Source organism: Antechinus flavipes, chromosome 6 (genome assembly GCF_016432865.1).
Source record: "Antechinus flavipes isolate AdamAnt ecotype Samford, QLD, Australia chromosome 6, AdamAnt_v2, whole genome shotgun sequence".
Classification (NCBI taxonomy): domain Eukaryota; kingdom Metazoa; phylum Chordata; class Mammalia; order Dasyuromorphia; family Dasyuridae; genus Antechinus; species Antechinus flavipes.
The window spans coordinates 230,879,308-230,897,858 of NC_067403.1; the positions used below are offsets into that span (position 1 = coordinate 230,879,308).

The window sequence follows — 18,551 nt, forward strand, 5'->3', positions numbered from 1 at the left end:
TATTTCAAAGAAACCCTCACAATCACCTTGTCCAACAACCTCATTCTACAAAAATCAAGGATAAAGTCCAAAGAGATAAAGGCACAATAAGAAGAAAACAAAGATCACACAGCAGAAGAAAGCTTCCAAACCATGACTTCCTGCTCCAAATCCAGTATTCTTTTCCCTATACTATGATATCCTGATATGCTTCTCCATTAAGAACAATGCAGCCTCTAAAAACAGAAAGTTTTTTCAACAGCTCAGCTCTTTTTAAAAAATGAAGGATATATGAAAGAGTCATGAAATGAGCAGAGTATAAAATAGTATGAATTGCATTTCCAGTTCTGTATTGATTTATCCAACAATATTGAGCTGATATGATTATATGCCTCCCTGGGGTGTTTTAAAGTAATCCCTACAGTACCCAAGATAATGTTGACCACACAGTAGACATTTAATACTTAATTGATTTGTTGTGCTATTATCATTATTAATATTGTTATAGACTTGGGGGAAATGTCCCATAGGGGAATGCTAACTGCTAGGTTTACTATATTTCTTCCCTTATGCTAATACATCCACTTTGGAATTGGTTAAATAATTGGTGTAGTGTTTTCCTCTCAGCAAAAAAGAGAAGCATTATGGGTAGGAACACTTTCTGTAGTCCTGGCAAACAATAGATATTTTATAAATGGAAAAGGACCGGATTGCCTTGGATTTGCTACAAAAGGAACATCAAAATAGTTCCCATTTCTAGGAGATGGTGTTGCACAGTGGATAGAGCACTGGACTTGGAGTCAGGAAAATCTGAGTTTGAATGTGGCCTCCAGTACTTCCTGGCTTTGTGACACTGATCAAGGAAACTGTAGTTTCCTCACATGGGGATTACTTAAAAAAACCCAGGGAGATATAATCATATCAGCTCAATATTGTTGGATAAATCAATAAGAACTGGAAATACAATTCAGACTATTTTATACTCTGCTCATTTCATGACTCTTTCATATATCCTTCATTTTTTAAAAAGAGCTGAGCTGTTGAAAAATCTTTCTGTTTTTAGAGGCTGCATTGTTCTTAATGGAGAAGCATATCAGGGAGATCATAGTATAGGGAAAAGAATACTGGATTTGGAGCAGGAAGTCATGGTTTGGAAGCTTTCTTCTGCTGTGTGATCTTTGTTTTCTTCTTATTGTGCCTTTATCTCTTTGGACTTTATCCTTGATTTTTGTAGAATGAGGTTGTTGGACAAGGTGATTGTGAGGGTTTCTTTGAAATAATAATAATAAAAAAAACTTGTCAGTAACCACACACTTAGTTGGTAAGTCATCCCTAAGTCAGTCCATATATGCCTAGTTTATTTTTCCTTAAGTGTTTTTATCTCTTTAAGATTATCTTTTTATTATGAAGTTAGTCATTAATAAGTAAAAACCTTTTCCATATACAAAGAACAACAACAAAAAGATTTTATGTGAAACTTTAATATCTGTTATATTGGTTGTTTTTAAGAATGCATATTAAATTTAACAAGATAAGATTTTATATCAAATCCGGTAAATTAACAAAAGATAGGAATAGATAAAGAATGAGAAAAGACATGGATAGTCAGTTTTAAAGGTGTTGTGGCGAGATAGGTGCACTAATGTATCATTGATGGGGCTGTGAATTGGTCCAACCATTCTAGAAAGCAATTTGGAAATATGCAAAGTGACTAAAATGACTAAATTCTTTGACTCAGAAATTTCATTGCAAGCCTTATACCTAAAGGAGTCACAGTGTCAAAAAGAAAGGCTCCATTCACATTGAAATATTTATAGCAACACTTTTTTTTTGGTATGAACAGAGAAATAGTGATGGTGTTGGGGAGTGATATCCATTAATTTAAGAATGGTTGAATAAAGTACAGAACTTGAATGCAATGGAATATTACTGTGCTGTTAAAAAGTAAAACAATATCATGAATATTGAGATGCATGAGAACTGATGCAAAATAAAGTATGCAGAACTGGGAAAACAACATGCGTAACGACCTTAATGAAATAATGGGAAAAACCCCAAAAGTAGAACAATTGAAATTGGATGCTGGAAATTATAATGATTGAGCTTATTCTTCCCCCCAAAACTATAAGACAGCACCTACCACTCACCATTTCTTTGCAGAGTTTGGGGCTCTAGCTATGAACAATGCCCAATAATTTTTTAAATATTAAAAATATTTAAGTAAATTATAGTTATATCTTAATTATACTACATACTATATTAGATATAATTATATTGATTAACAATAGTGATATATATTATTTACCATATTTTAAAAAGTATTCTTAATAATTAATAATTTAAAAATTCTTAATTTAAAATATTTTAACTTTTAAAATATATTGATTTATTTTATTGAATAGATGTTTCGCCACCCCCAACATATATATTCTTTATTGTAAAGAATATCCTGGGATGAGGGATAATATTGGGGAGACATATTGGAAAAAAACAAAAAGATATAAATAGATTTTAATTTGTGAAAAATGAAAGTTAAAAATTGTTTTTACATATAATTTTTATTTTTAAAATAAGAGAAATCTGAAAAACTGAGGTCCTGTTTCTCTTCCCTTCAGATCACTTTGTTGTTCTTCAGCTCCAAATTCTTTTCTATCCCCTTTTTGACCCATTGAGATGGCAAGGAACGTCTATTTAGTATATTTTGATGTTGTATTGATTTCTTTTTCTTCTTCTACATCTTTATTACTAATGACTAATTTATCTCCCTCCTTCCTGAATTCAAAGCCCTTCCTTGAGACAAAAAAGCACAGTCAAGCAAAGTACACCAACAAATTGACCATGTCTGAGAAAGTGTCTGATTCTGATCTCTAGGCCACTGCCTCCCCAGGAGGCGAGAGCAGTGCCCACCTTAGAAGGTAGAGCAATTTGGGCTCGCCAGCTCCCTTTGGTATCCGAATGCTGCTGCACAGATGGCTGCAGGCTCCCTTTGTAGTGGTGCAGCCTCAACATGAAAGACAGAGAATCCTTTGACAGCCATCCCTCTCCACCCCACAAGAACAGCTCCCCTTAGCCACAGAGATGAAAGCTCGAGATAGTGGGGGCATTCCCACCACTGATGCTGTCTTGTGGGTGAGTGACAGTTGACACAGGTGGGCGTATGGGGCTGCCTTTCTTTTGAAGTCTGTCTGTTGAAAGGTAGTGCCACCTGTTGGTGATTTGGGGGGTTTTCTGGTCAGCTCAGCCAGGTGGCCATTACCTATCCATCCATGCTGAGAGCCATAGGTGGTTGTCAAAAGATCCCATGGGGGTGCAAAGTTGGGACGAGGGGCGAGGTAGCAGGTCTGGCAAGTCTTGGCGGTGTATGGCCGTTGAAGGTGATACCTTTGCAATTTGAGTTTTCAGGAACTAGGACAGGTGTCTCATCTCTATCTCTCTCACTTTGAGCTGGTTCAGAGAAAGCCAACGTTGACTTCACTTAGAGTACATGTTCCCGATGTTTGGAGAAAAAAAATCACTTATTAAGTGACACTGCCATTTCTCTAAGCAAATATCATTTGTTGAAATTGCCCAGCCTTATTTCATCTTGATTCACAGGTAACAGACCTGAATTCAAATCTGGCCTCAGATATTTAACACTTATGAGCTACATGATCCTGTAAAAGTCACTTAATACCAATGGCCTCAGGGAAAAAAACCAGACAGATAGATGTACAGGGATTAGAGCAAGAGCCCTGGAATCAGGAGGACCTGATTCACAAGTAACAGAAGTCTCCTGTAATACAGTATGGCACACAAGATGTTTAGTTCATTAATTAAGCCCTGGGAAAGGGAATGAAACTCAAGAACCTGCATTGTGTTATATTGAAATCTTGTCCCACCTCTTGTTTATCAATATTCTCTCTGTACTTATGGCCAAAATTAACTAGCCCATAAATCCTCTGGTTCTTGACTTAGTAAGAAGGGCTTTAGGGCTGTGGTTTTTAAAGTAAATTAAAAACAAACAAACCTCTAGATTAGCAGCTAGACAAATGGCCTCTGAAGAAATATCATTTGCCAGATAATCCAAGCTTTTCAGAAAACCTCTGAGGGCAAAAGCTGGGTTGAAGAAAATGTAGTCAGAGGTGTTGACTTATGTGATTTTCTGTCATTTTTTTCAGCTTTTCTGTAAAAGCACAATTAATATTTCATGCTAACAAGCCATAATAGTGTAGTGAAAAGAAGGCTGTATTGGAGTTATAGATAATAAATTGTTTGCGAGCTTGAAGGCACCTCAGAAGCTATTTAGGCCAGTCTCCTCAATTTTAGAGAAGGGAGATGAGGCTTGGGGAAATTAGGTGGCTTGTCACAGGCTTGTCTCACACAAAGTAAGTGTGAGAGGTGGGATCTGAGCCCAAGAAAAGCCCATGATCTTTACTTACTAAACTAGCTCCCCAAATCAATCAACAAGCATTTACTAGACACTTACTATGTACTAAGCATTGGATTAAAAACAAAACAAATGAAACAGTCTCTACTCTCCATATTACATTCAGAAGTACTGGGTTCAAGTCTTGGCTCTATCAATTTTAGCAACTCAGATAGTTTCTCTGAGCTAAATTTTCCTCATTTGTAAAATGTGAGTAATAATCTTGAATGACATACTTCATGGGGCAATTGTGAGGATCAAATGAGATACTCCCAGCTTTTTGATTAGCGTGAATACTCAATCCCATGAAGTAATCACATATATTTAAATTCAGGTAAGTTATAATTATGTAAAATTTGGTAATCAGTCCTAGTCCAATGAGATATGAAGTAGAAATTCAAATAATGTGATTCATTCTTAGCATTAATCAGCATTGTTCACGAAGTCCTCTGAAACTACTCAATGCCATTTTCACTAGTGTTAAGGATCTGTGATTTCATGAATGTAGTAATTTCACCAACAAAACTGGCATACTTGATCAAAGTTATAGTTTCAAAATGTTGCCTTAGGTCCATGGTGTAAAGTGACTTGCCCCTGGTTATACAACAATGTGTTGGAAGTAGAATTTGAAACCATGGCTTCCTAACTCCAAGTATAACACTATATCTAGGCTATCTCTATCAAGTGCCATACAAAGGGAATTTATTTATCCATTAGTTACTGTAGTTTATCCATTAGGACTGTTGTCATTATTCATTAAGTGAGTCAATGTGCCCAATCCAATTGACCCTTATAAAATCTGAATCATCCCACAACACTATATCATTTTGTGGTATCTAGTCAATGACATGCTTTTATTCCATTCATCTCAGCTACAATTGGGAATCTCAGCGACAATTAGCAAACGACAAATAGGGGGCAGTTGATACATCACCAGAACTGGTCAAGAAGACTTGAATTCAAATCTTAAGTATATAACCATAGGCAAGTCATAACTTCTGCTTCTGTTTCCTCATCAATAAAATGGGGTTAACTATATCAGTATGTCCCATGGTTATTGTGTGTATAAAATGAGATATTACTTACAAAGTACTTTGCAAACTATAAAGTACTATATAAATCTTAGCTGAGTGTGCCTGATAGTTTCCCCCAGAGAGATTTTTACTTTATTATTATTATTATTTTATTGTTGTTGTTTACCAACTGAGAAGTAGACACATATTGGAGTCACACTATTTGTTAGAGGTTGCTAGGTGCATTGGGAATAGAATATATTTGGGACTGGGCAGGACCAATTGATTACTGAGTATGTCCAGACCTTCCATGGAGTGCATCCATGACTAATGAGATGGAGGAAAGTAATTTGGTACCAAGATAGTATTGTAAGGAAATTAGTGGCAAAGAAAGTACTTATGTAAATTGGAAGATGGAATTTTCCTCACTTAAAAATTTCTGAAACAAATGACATTACAGATCCCTGTGAGAATCTATATTTTCTAGACCAAAGCAGATTACTCTAGGGGCAGCTAGACAGCATAATCAATAGAGTGTAGGATTTAGAATGATGAAGACCCGAGTTTAAATTCTACCTTGTACAGTTCCTAGATGTGAGACCTTGGACAAGTCAGTCACTTAACCTCTCTCTTCTTCATTTTCTTGAAAAATTAATAGCCTCATTTACATCAAAAGGTAATAAAGATCAAAGAAGTTAACATTTGCAAAATGCTATGGAGAATTTAAGATGCTATATAAATGTTATCTATTATTAATTATTATTATTATCACCATTATTCTTCAAAACATTATTCTTTCTGCCCTTTTATATTCCCATGTTTTTGTTCACACTATCCCCATACTTAGAATAGAATTACTATTTGTGCCCAAGTGGCTTTTCTTTCTATGTCCCTCCTCATCTCTGTTTGAAGCCCAACTTAAAAACTGCTTCCTTTTCAGTTAAAAATGACCTTTTGCTTCCTCAAATTTTCAAAGTTGACCAGAAGTATATTTTCTTTGCTTTTATGTCATTTTCTTATGTTATTATTTGGATATTTCTCCTTCCTCCTCCCCCCATTAAGTTGTAGTCAACTTGAGGGCTTGGTTTTTTAATTAAATTTATGTATTCCTAGAACTTAGCACGATTATTTTGCACAGTGAGCACGAAATCCATCCATCCATCCATCTATCCATCCATCCATCCTTCCATTTGATAGTAAGGTGGTATAATGGCTAGAATGTTGACTTTGGAATCAAGAAGACTTGAATTAGAATCCTGCCTCTGAAAGTTGCTATCTGCGTGACCTTGAACAAGATGACTTAGTTCTCTGTTTCAGTTTCCACATCAATAAAACAGGGATAGCAATTATCTACCTAAACATTCTTATTATCAGGATTGAATGAGATAACGGAGAAGAAGACCTTAATAAATCTTAAAGAGCTATGTAATTTTAGTTATTGTTATTTCATTTAATAAGTACTGTATATATTAAATATCTACTATGTGTTTGGGACTAGGGATAGAAAGATTGCAATGGAAGAGTTGGATTTCTTGTAGATGGACATATCCACAGAAAAGTAAATATAACATGTATGCAAAATAGATTTAAAGTGATTTCCCAGGATGAGAGGATTAACTGGAGGAATCAAGACTGGCTTCCTATAGGAAGTGCTTCTATAGCTGAGCTAGGGATTCTATTTATTGGCTTAAAAGATTTAAACTATATGTTTAGTTGATGACAGCTTGAATATGTTCTGAAAAGTCCCTGGGCAGCAGTAGCTGATGACTTTTCCGAGGTCATTTATGAGCCAGTCTTAATGCATAGCTCAGGAGTGGTCCAGCTGTTTTGAAAAAAGATATGTTGAGGAAAAAATCCTGACTGGAACTGAGGGATCATGGAAGAGGGGGACACACTGATCTTTTTCAGCTCAATCTCTGCCAAGGCTGTGGATGTTTTTGTCACAATGCTCATTTTTCAGGGCTGTGATTTTGATCAGCTTTCTTCACAACTCCACATCTCTGTGAAATTGGAACCCATGAACCAGCCTTTGGTCTCCTTGTTTTATTAGACGTAAATAAAACAAAGGCTATGATAGGTTTCTGTGCTGGAAAAATACTGCTATGTGCTTCAGAGGGGCTGTCTCCCTTCACTGTGTAAGGGAAGCATGGCCAGTGTCTTAACAGAATGCTCACTCCTTGCTAACAGAATGTGCACTCTTCAGGTCTCTCATTAGGTCAGCTTCATTCTTCTGTGTGACTTTAAGGGATGTGGCTATTGCCCCCAAATGATCAGCAGTTTCAGAATCACTACAGATGGGAGAAAACCCTGTTGAGGCTTATGCAAAGCCCATGTCAGGAGAATTGCTTGCTTGACTTTAGGGGTCCTAAGATATTATTTGAATCACTAAAATGATTGAACTTAGTTCCAGTAAATAAAAATAGTTAAAAAAATCTATTATCACTTCTCTTATTAGTGAAAATACATATCTACAGAGGGAATGGATTTTAAAGGTCATCTAGTACTCCCCCTTCTTTTTACAGATAAGGAAATTAAGGCCAAAAGAACCTGAATGATTTCTGAGGTTACACAACTAGGAAACTATTTGAGATAGCATTAGTCTCTACCAGAGGACTACCAGAGCTGCCAGTGCCCTTTAAATTTTACTGTGCTGAGGCTAAGCCCTGATTGCCCTGCCCTAGTTATGGTTTCACCCATCATCAATACACTGCAGCCTTAGCCACATTCAGTGCCCCAAGTTTCTCTGTGGGCTCTGTGTTCCTTTTGGTAGATGATGTGATCTCGTTTCCAGCAGTGCCTCAGAACTCAGCTGAGAATGCTTCAGAAATCCCAGCCTTTTATGAATCCTCATTTGAAAACTTAAAAAAAAAAGAGATATAAAAATCAATTAACTTCACACATGAAAAAATACCTCATATGGTTAATCTTCCTTTACATGGTTTCCTGATTATGTTTGGAAGTAAATTGCCTTGATTATACCTTGGATGGAAAGGAATGTCTTTTAATTAATTTGATACATGCTGTAGTAATGCTGATTTGTACCAAAGAATGATAAATTGGGTTGGAAGCAGAAAGTCTCTTCAGTAGGACTGAGTACAGTTCAGATGGCTGCACTTTAGTTTTAATTTTATTTTTGGTTGGGTTGCAAAATTCTCAGCTCTACTTTTTCAAAGGAAAAGATGGCAAGGGTCTGGAAAATCAGTTTGGTAAAATGGAAAAAGCATCAAACTGGGAAACAGGAGATTGCAGTTTTAGACTTAGATCTTCCCTCTAACTACCTGTATGATTTTGGGCGCGCCCCAAATTTCTCTTTCTAAAATTTCTCTCTCTCAAATTTCATTTTTCATTTCTAAAATAAAGCCTTTGTAGTATGAAAGAAAAGAACAATCAGGTGAGATAGTTACATAATCATAATAACCAATCTTGTCCTTGAAAAAGAAATGTAGAAAGTACATCTCTCTTTTCTCTGGTAGAAGATTATGGCTGTGGAGTGTTGTATACACTCCCACACAATTATCATTATTTTTCATTTGTTGTAAGGAAAGGATAACTAGGGAAGTTCAAGGGATGGCAGAGAGGGTAGTCATATCTGAACAAAAGGCATAAAAAATTTTAAACAGAAAGGATTAAACTAGGTGATGCTTAAGGAAGTCTGTTTCTATTAAGAGACTTAGGAGGTACATCATCACTTTTTTCAAGTATTTGGAAAACTGTTCTATGGAAAAGTAGAAGAGAAGTTGCAATCGGTAAAGGGGATTTTTGTCTTTTTACCCTTTATGTCTAATATAGCCCATTCATATTGTAGGCACATAGGAAGAAGAATAAGAACAAAATACACTTGTTGAGTTAACATTTTTCTTTTTAGTACCTTGGCTCTAATATGGAACATTCACATTATAGGCATTTAAAAACCCCCAACAACAAACACTTGTTGAATCAAATTGAGCTGAAGAAAGATCAGAATTGTTCTGTTTCCAGAGAGAGGACCTGGGAACAATGGATGGAAGGATACTGAGAGAAGTGAATTCATATGGATGTCCAGAAAAATTTCCAAAAAAAATAGTATCTTTCAAAAAGGGAATGGACTACCTCACTGGTTTTGCTTTTCTGAAGGTTTTCAAACATATCCTAACTACTTGGGGACTTTGTAAAGTGGAATCTTGCTCAAGTATCTAGTGGATGCAGTAGACAAAGTACTGGATTTAAGAGTCAGGAAGACCCGAATTTGATTTCCATCTCAAATAGGGAATAGTTGTGAAGAAATTATCAAGCCTATCTCTTCTCAGTTCCCTATCCATAAAATGGGGGCATTAATAGACTCTTTCTCACGGGGTTGTTATAGGAATGTGATGCTTTGCAAATCTTAAAGTGTTCTATAAATGCTAGCTATTCTTGTTCAGGTACAGATGGACTAGATGTTCCTTCACCTCCCAAGTACTTTCCATCTTTGAGATTCTATGACTACAGACCAGACTGATTTCCTTGAATTGGGCACCATTATAGTTTTAGGGAGAGAAGGCAGTTTTGATACCTTCTTAAGGCTGGAGATCTTTGAATGATTGGATTTATAAATTACTGCTCTTCTAAATACGAGAAGAAGATTCAGTGCTGTAGGTACAGTTTTAGATGAGGAGATTCTAGTGACTGATTCCATTTGGATTATTGGGACCTTGCGAATGATTGGCAATTAATTAAAAAAAAACAACCCATAGTATCTTACTTGAAGTGATAAATCATTACACAAATTTACCCCACAGGGATTAAGATATTGTTGCTGATTGAATTGGACAAACTTTGAATTATGAGGTTTTAGGAATCAGGAGAATACCCCATTTTCTCTTTTCCCATGAACATTTTTGATTTGTCTCTGTCTTAATCTGGACCTGATGGAACACGTAACCCAAGGAACAGGATAGATATAGATACAGATATAGATATAGACATATAGATCTCTCTGTCTGTCTGTCTGTCTGTCTCTCTCTCTTTCTCTCTGTTTCTGTCTCTGTCTCTGTTTCTGTCTCTGTGTCTCTGTGTCTCTGTCTCTCTCTCTCTCTCTCTCTCTCTCTCTCTCTCTCTCTCTTTATCCATACATATTTGTCATGAATCCTCTATCCATTACCTTGACATGGTTCAAATATACACAAATGAAAAATATTCCAAGTATTTATGCCACAGTTTCAAAGTACACCAAAACTGAAAAACATCTTCCAGGGAATCTGTATATTTTTCTAGGCATAAATATTCACGACACTTGACATATGCTGCTGTGGTTCATTCTGGAACATCTTGCCATTTCTTTTTCCAATTCATTTTACAGATGAGGAGCTAAAACAAATAGGGATTAAATACCTTGTGGAGGGTCACAGAGATACTGAGTATCTGAGGCTAGATTTGAATTCAGAAAGGTGAATCTTGACTTCAGGATCAGAGCTCTGTGCACTATGACGCCACCTAGCTACCTCTGATAGACATATAGCGAGTGCTTTATAAATACTGTTAACTTGGTTTTTGTATCCTGGTTCCTCAACCATCCCAACAGCATGAATGAAAAAGTTTGAAATTGGAGGCTTTGGGGGGCAAATTCTTGCTGTGCTCCTTACTTCTTGTGGAACCATGAACAACAAATTTAATCTTTTCCCTCATTCCCTCTTTTGTAATATGGGGTAGAGTGGGGTTGGATTAAATCAGAAGAGCTTGATCCCTTTTGGTTTATGGACTGCCCCGGGTCTCATGAAACCCATGACCCCTTTCTGGCACTATGTTGTTAAATGCATAAAATAAAATATGAAAGATTTCAAAGGAAATCATTTATATTAAAGTACTCCGTGTGTGTGTGTGTAGACAGCTAGATGGCTCAGTGGATAGAGTGCTGGGCTGGAGTCAGGAGCACCTGAGTTCAAATCTGATCTCAATTACTGGCTGTATGACTCTGGGAAAGTCACTTAAATTCTGTTTGCCTCAGTTTCCTTATCTGTAAAACGAACTAGAGATGGAAATGACAAAGCATTGCAGTATCTTTGCCAAGAAAACCCCATGGACAGTATGGTCCATGGAGTCACAAATAGTTGGATACTACTGAATGACTGAAGAATAAATGTCTGTATTTATGCATCTCTCTCTCTCTCTCTCTCTCTCTCTCTCTCTCTCTCTCTCTCTCTCTCTCATTCTCTCCCTCTCTTTCTCTCTCTGTCCTTGACTCTCTTTCCTTTCCTCTTTCCCTTTCTCTCTCTCTGTCCTTGTCTCTATCTCTTCTCTCCCTCTGTTTCTCTCTCCCCCTCTGTCTCTCTTTCTGTCTGTCTCTGCTTCTGTTTTTTTCTGCATCCCCCTCTCTCTGTCTCTCTCCTTTTCTTCAAAGACTCCCAAATTAAGAATTCCTAGACAAGATAATCTCTGAAATTCTCTCTAGCTTGAAATCCAGTGATCTAATTTTCAAGTCTTATCTTCCATCAGAAGAACCTTTACTTTGAAAAGAAGCTTTTTTCTCTATTTCTTCCAAAACAGTTCTGGAAACTGAAGGATGAGATAGAAAAAATATTGTTATGAGTAAATCAGAAAAAAAATTTTGTTACATTTTCTTTGACATAAATTGGATGCTTAAAGCAAGCAATCTCTCCTCTAAATTGATTTAGATTTATTTTTTACTTAGGCCCATTCTGAAGAAGTGGTGTGGGATAGTGGATTGGGCATTGAGTATACAGGCCAGATCACTTGGACTCAATCCTTGTCCTTCAGCCTTATTAGGTGTGTGATACTGAGCAAGACATTTAATCTATATGAACTTCATGCAAGTCCTTTGGGCTAATATGGGGAAGCTAAGTGGTGAAGTGGATGGAGTACTAATCCTAGAATAAGAAAGATTTGAGTCCAAATATGGCCTGGTCACTTATAGCTGTGTAATCCTGGGCAGCTCTGTTTACCTCAATTTCCTCATCTGTAAAATAGGGATAATAATAGCATTTACCTTTCATGGATGTCGTGAGGATCATAATACTTAGCACAGTTCTTGGCACATTGTAAGCACTGTGTAAATGTTAGAATTATTATTATTATCAATTAAGTCATAGGTTGAAATCTATATTGTTAGATAGAGTTCTATCACTAAACATTTCTTGTGTGAATGCTATTTTGAATTCATGCATTTCCCATACTAGGAGATCCAAATGTTAGTGAACTCACAGATCCTTAGTGTATCCCCCTATATATGTATATGCATATGTATATATATATATATGTATACATATACATATATATATATATATGTGTGTGTGTGTGTGTGTGTGTGTGTGTGTGTCCCCTCACTATACATGTGAGAAACAGAGGTAACATAATCTGTTAGTAATAGTCATAAAGCTCATTTAGATTCTTGGATCCTTTTCTTGATTCTGAGTCTTGAGTAATGGCAGTTGAATAAATTTGTAGGGGTTATTTCATAGAACATTGTCACAATTAGATCGCTGGTTCCATTTGAAATCATGGTAGCTTTGGGGCCAGTTCTCAGTCATATATGACCCAGACTTTTAAACATGACAAAGTATCCCATTACTGGCTGCAGAGCCAGAATAGCTGAGGACTCAGTGGATTTCCTATTTTAAAAAATTTTTCTTCCCCCTTTAATTGATCTTGGTAAAGTCATGACATTTCATTTGGTAACCTGCTTATAATTATAAAAATCATTTCACCCGCTCCATATTGCCCTGGGCAAAACTTCTAGGCAATTCCAAACCCATTCGGCATCGTTCTTAGAAACTGTATATAAAAACAATGTCTGCAACATCATAGGTGGAGAAGAATTCAATGCAATACATATTGGAAGTAAAGATGATGATTATGTCCTTGACAAATCCAGGTTCTTTATCTTGAGTATCCTGGCCAGCCAATTTTCTCTGGTAAATGATTCTTCTAGGACATCAAACTCAAAATCTTTGTTCCCAATCTAATCATTTCTGACTCTATCATAGTCCAGTGGATACTTAGATTCTGTGTAGAAGCTATTCAAAGAAATAGTGACACATCTTATATCCGAGGTAGTTAAGGAACAACTGGAACTCCCCGGTTGGAGTATAATAGTCAAGCTCTTTGATGTGCTTGTCTGTGTCTGTGTTCCCCCAATCTAGAATATCCATAGAAACTTGTTAATGTCATCAGGAAAATACCCAATGAAGATTCCAAATATGACAAGAACATAGCTGTCATCAAACTCGCTCATGATCTCACAGGCCTTCTCTTCTGTAGATGCCATGGTCTGCCCTATTTAAGAAACGTGAGTATTGTTCCAGATATTGTACATTAAGACTGTCCTGTTTGCCATAACTGTGATCTGGTAGCCATAATCCCACCACTATATGATCTTTGCATCCCCTGGAGAGTTGTGCCCAAGTACAACAAGTACGCCTCTCGGAAGTCATCCTATAGGATCCTACTTCCATCTCTATCTCATGCAAAAAGCACAGTGGGAAAGAGGAGACTTTCTTGATGATTCATGTTGAGTGGAAAATGTAAGTGATAAGGAAGCCATGACCAAGGTTTTTCTCACTTGTCAATCTCATTCTTGATTGAGTAGGTAGAATCTTGTTGCTTCTTGCTGTTCTTATCTGGATGACTAATATCCAGATTTTTCATGGAGGTGGAGAGGCTCTGAGAAACTCCAATGCCAGAAAGAATATACATCATGGGAATTAAGACTAGCATCAGATGTACTATGACAGCTGATAAGTACATACTGGCCACACCATACATGACGATAAATATCCAGGCATTGGACAAGTTGCTAGAGCAGTAACAGAGGCCGATTGGGAATGTGAAGACTAAGTGTCGTGGCAGCTCCAAGTAGTAAAAAGAACCAGGGGGCAAATTGCGGCTCAGACACAGAGACAATAAAGGGATGTTGTTTTTAGCATAAGAAAGATCCAGCAGAGTACTAGTACATGAAGGGAAACCAAGTTGATTAGAAACATATCACTTCCCCATGAGAGGACAGAGTAGAAAGTGGGCAAAAGCATAGGACTGGAAAGAGGCTTTTAACTTAGGTATAATTTTCCCCTTGGGCCAGATTCATATTGTTTATTCATTTGGAAACAGCTTTTAATTGTTATTTTTCAGAATCCGAGTGACATATGGGCTTACGAACCTCGAGGTTGAATGGTGAGGGGTATGAAAGAAGCATGATTCATCCATGGGCAAAATTGAATGGCAGAAAGGGAAGAGTCCTTGGCATTTGTTCCAATGCTTTTGGAGAGGATGACCACCAAAAGGAAGAGGCTTACAAAAAGACTGGTCGTTTTACCAGCACGTCTGTTTAGAAAATGTCAAGAAAGGTGAAATGTAAATTGTCTGATTGGCAGTCTTGCATACTGTTTATGTTCTGATGGGATTTAATATCAACTTCACGACACATTATAATAGTAACCAATTGCTAGTTAATTCTAATTTTCTATGAATACTCACTGTGATTCTTATGTTTAGTATTCTTTTTGTGTATAAGAATTAATTACCTGTCCCATACCATAATTTATGTTATCTAGGGAATGACTCTTTTATTCATTCCTCTTGGCAACTTAGACATGAGCCAAAATTTAATTGTGCCCTGGGTACCAGCATAGAGAACACGACTAGTCAGTGATTGTGAAAAAAGGGAGCTTTCTCTCACCAGAGATCAGGCTCCCAAGGAGTGAACTTGGTTCAAAGTACTGATTGACTCATAAAAAGTGCTGATTGACTCAGTGTCTCTAGCCTTGGTGGTCCCGCCAGTGAGTCTCTTAATGGTAGTCTACCTTCCACCTCGCTTGTCAGACTATCAGACAAATACATCATATTTAGATATGTTGGACTTCTTGACAGACTTATATTGCTCTTTTAAGGGAGATTTCTTGAATCAAAGTAGATGTATAAATTCTATCAGTACCATCAGTGAAGTGTACTTTTTTCTTTTGTAGTCAAAAATCCTTCCACGTATAGAAAGCTGGAGAGAAACAACAGGCTTTGCATAATATTTTAATTAGAGGATGTTTGCTTTGTAAAACCTTATGTGATCCATGAAATGATCAAAATAATTATGGGCACAAATTGCATATGCAAAAACAGAGACCTGGTAGGTGTTCTCTAATCCATAATGTTTATACCACAGGGGACTGCTGGATAATGACACCAAAAGTATCTATAGTCACAAGTATACGGGCCCTGCTTCCTGTGGGTATATTCAAAAATACTTCTATCTATTCCCAAACAGATAGACAACATCTTGGACTTACCTAGAATCATTGAATCTTGAAGAATCATCTGAAATCTCTCAGTGTCTATAGCAAATATTGTTCATAATTGCTCATTCTGGATAATGGAAGGGTGATATAGTTTTAAAAAAAACGCTAAATTTGGAATCAGGGAGAACCTGGGTTCAAATTACAGTAGCAACATTTGTTAGGTATGATCCTAGGCAGTTTACTATAAGTCTGACTTTGAGGTTCTTTTGCTATAAAATGGGAATAAGAATACCTGTGGTCATATCTCTGAAGGTTGTGGTGAGATTCAGATGACATTGGGTAATAAAGTTCATTTGAAGTCTTAAGACACTAGCTAAAGATCAGTTCTTACTGTTTTGGACTTTACTGTCTTAAAAATACTACTTACATTTTTGTAATTACATTCCATTCAATGAACATCAAGTACCTGTGTGTTTATGGCAGCCATAAGAAAACAGATGTAGAGTCTGGAAGACCTGGGTTGAGGAGCATTTCTGACCCATGCTGGCTAGGTGAGCTTGGGTAAAATTATTTAATAGCAGGTAATGATCTTCATTGATAGATTCGATATGGAGCTCAATATTCCAAAGAAATCCCATGTTCTCATGTTCTCCATCCCTATCCCCCCACATTTCACTAGATATCTGGAACACAAAAGATCATTTAGGGTCCTTCATTATTACTCATGCTTATCACACATATAGTACTTGATAAAATACTTGGTGATAAACAAAGTATCATAGCAGCATAGATATGGATCTTGAAGATACCTTGAACTCCATCCAGTCCAACCCTCCCATTTTACAGATGAATAAACAGAGCCCCAGGATACATGAATTCCCAGGGCCACAGAGGTAATGAAATATCAGAGAAAGGCTTTAAACTTTGGTATGGTTTTCCCCTTGGGCCAGATTCATATTGTTTAATCATTAGGAAACAGCTTTTAATTGTTATTTTCCAGAATCCGAGTGACATATGGGCTTACAAACCTCAAGGTTGAATGTTGAGGGGTATGAAAGAAGCACATCCATGTCAAGGGCTTTACCCAGTCATGTAAGATGCTCTGGGGAACAGAAAAAAAATGAAGGGGTTGGTGCTGTCCACAACTAAGAAGCCACAAGGTGGCAGTATTACACCATTCCTGAGGCTGGCAAGTCTTAACCAACACAGCTTCTAAGAGGATGTCAATTCATTTGTAAAAGAAAAAAAAAAAATTGGCAGATGCAATAATCCAATGTTGGTTTAACCAGTGAACATTACACTTGTATGTGGTGCCACTGATTGTGTTTTCCACGATAAAATATAGCAGACAACAGAAAAAGTAACACATCCTTCCCCTTCCTTGTTCGAACATGGATATAATTCAGGTAAATAATAAACATGGACACAGTTTGAATTCTGCAGTCACACCGACTCAGTTTCACCCAAGATTAGATCAGTCTAATTAGTTTTATTCCACTCAGCCAACACCTGCTTGAGGAGAACATTTAATGTAATAAAACAAACCACCCACCAAGTTGCCAAGCAAGCACACCGATGTCTCGGCTCTAAAACAAAGCTTCACTCTGCACCCTGTTGCATTCTCTTGATGGAAGCTTCATTTTCTCCTAGAAGCTCTTTGTAGCAAAAAGTTCTTTTGGAGCTCCTGAAATGTCCTTGAGCAAATGACACTGTGGGAGACTACTTGCCATTTCATTAGGAAACACTCTGGCTGGATCACTCTCAAGGTTCACTGATGTTTGGAAGCACCAGAGATTTCCAATTAGCAATGGTCTATGGGGAAACAGAAAATGAGAGTCGTTGGGTGTTTTGACTCTGTCTCCTGTTTTGGATTGTTTTGAAAAGAAATTAAAACTAAATGATAAATACTCTTTCAACATGGTAAAAGTCAGATTATCACAAATCTGGATGTGAGAGGTCTTTTAGTCTAGTTTCCCAAATGGGAAACTCAGAACCAGCTACATTAAATGGCTTATTCAGCACCACTACTCTAGTAGAAAGCTCCTTTCTCTTCAAATTATCATGTGTACTTTTAATCTGTTTATAGGTCTTTTAGTTCAGTTTCCCAAATGGGAACATTTAATGGCTGATTCAGCACCACTACACTAGTAGAAAGCTCCTTTCTCTTCAAATTATTATGTGTATTTTTAATCTGTTTACAATAATACCTAATACTTACATATCACTTTAAGGTTTGTGATGAATTTGATATGATTGTTCCAACAAATCATTAATATCCCCATTTTGTAGACGAGGAAGATGAGAAGTTAAATAACTTGTAGAGGGTTACAAAGCTAATGGGATTTTTAAAAATATAGTTATCAATTTATATTCATCCATTTATTTGTCTTTATTATTTATTTCCATTCATTTCCATTATTTTATTTATTTTTAATTTTCATTATTTATTTAATTCTGATCTTGAGAAATAAAATAAGCATTTCCATAAGTAGTATAGAAAAAGATGGTTGTATATGAAACTGTAAATCTATTATGTAGAACTTTCAGTTTCTTCTAAATATGTAATAAAGGACATCATGTAACTTTCTTTCCCCCTTTTTTCTTCCCTCTCTCTGCCCCCATAACTACCATTAATGGGAGCTGAGTATAGGTGTTCTTTACTTATTGTCTCATACTCTGTTATGCTGCTTTGTTGGTTTCATGTTGTATGTGGTCAGTAGAATGTTAACTTTTTAATGTCGGGGATTATTCACAGAACCATAAAGTTGCAGAGTTGAGATTTAAAAGGATATCAGAAGGCATTTACTCCCATCCCTACCCCAAAGAATTGCCACTGTGGTACACCATGACATGACCAGCAACTATTCTTTCAGCCCCTGCTTGAGGAGAAAACTCATTTCTGAAGGCAATCCACTCCACTTTTGAACAACTCTAATTGTTAAAGAGTTTTCCTTGTTA

General features: G+C 36.6%; 1 pseudogene; it reads right to left on the reverse strand.

Moving 5' to 3' along the window:
* Positions 1-13,222: 13,222 nt before the first annotated feature.
* On the reverse strand, positions 13,223-15,929 carry LOC127541535 (dolichyl-diphosphooligosaccharide--protein glycosyltransferase subunit STT3A-like; annotated as a pseudogene).
* Positions 15,930-18,551: the final 2,622 nt, after the last annotated feature.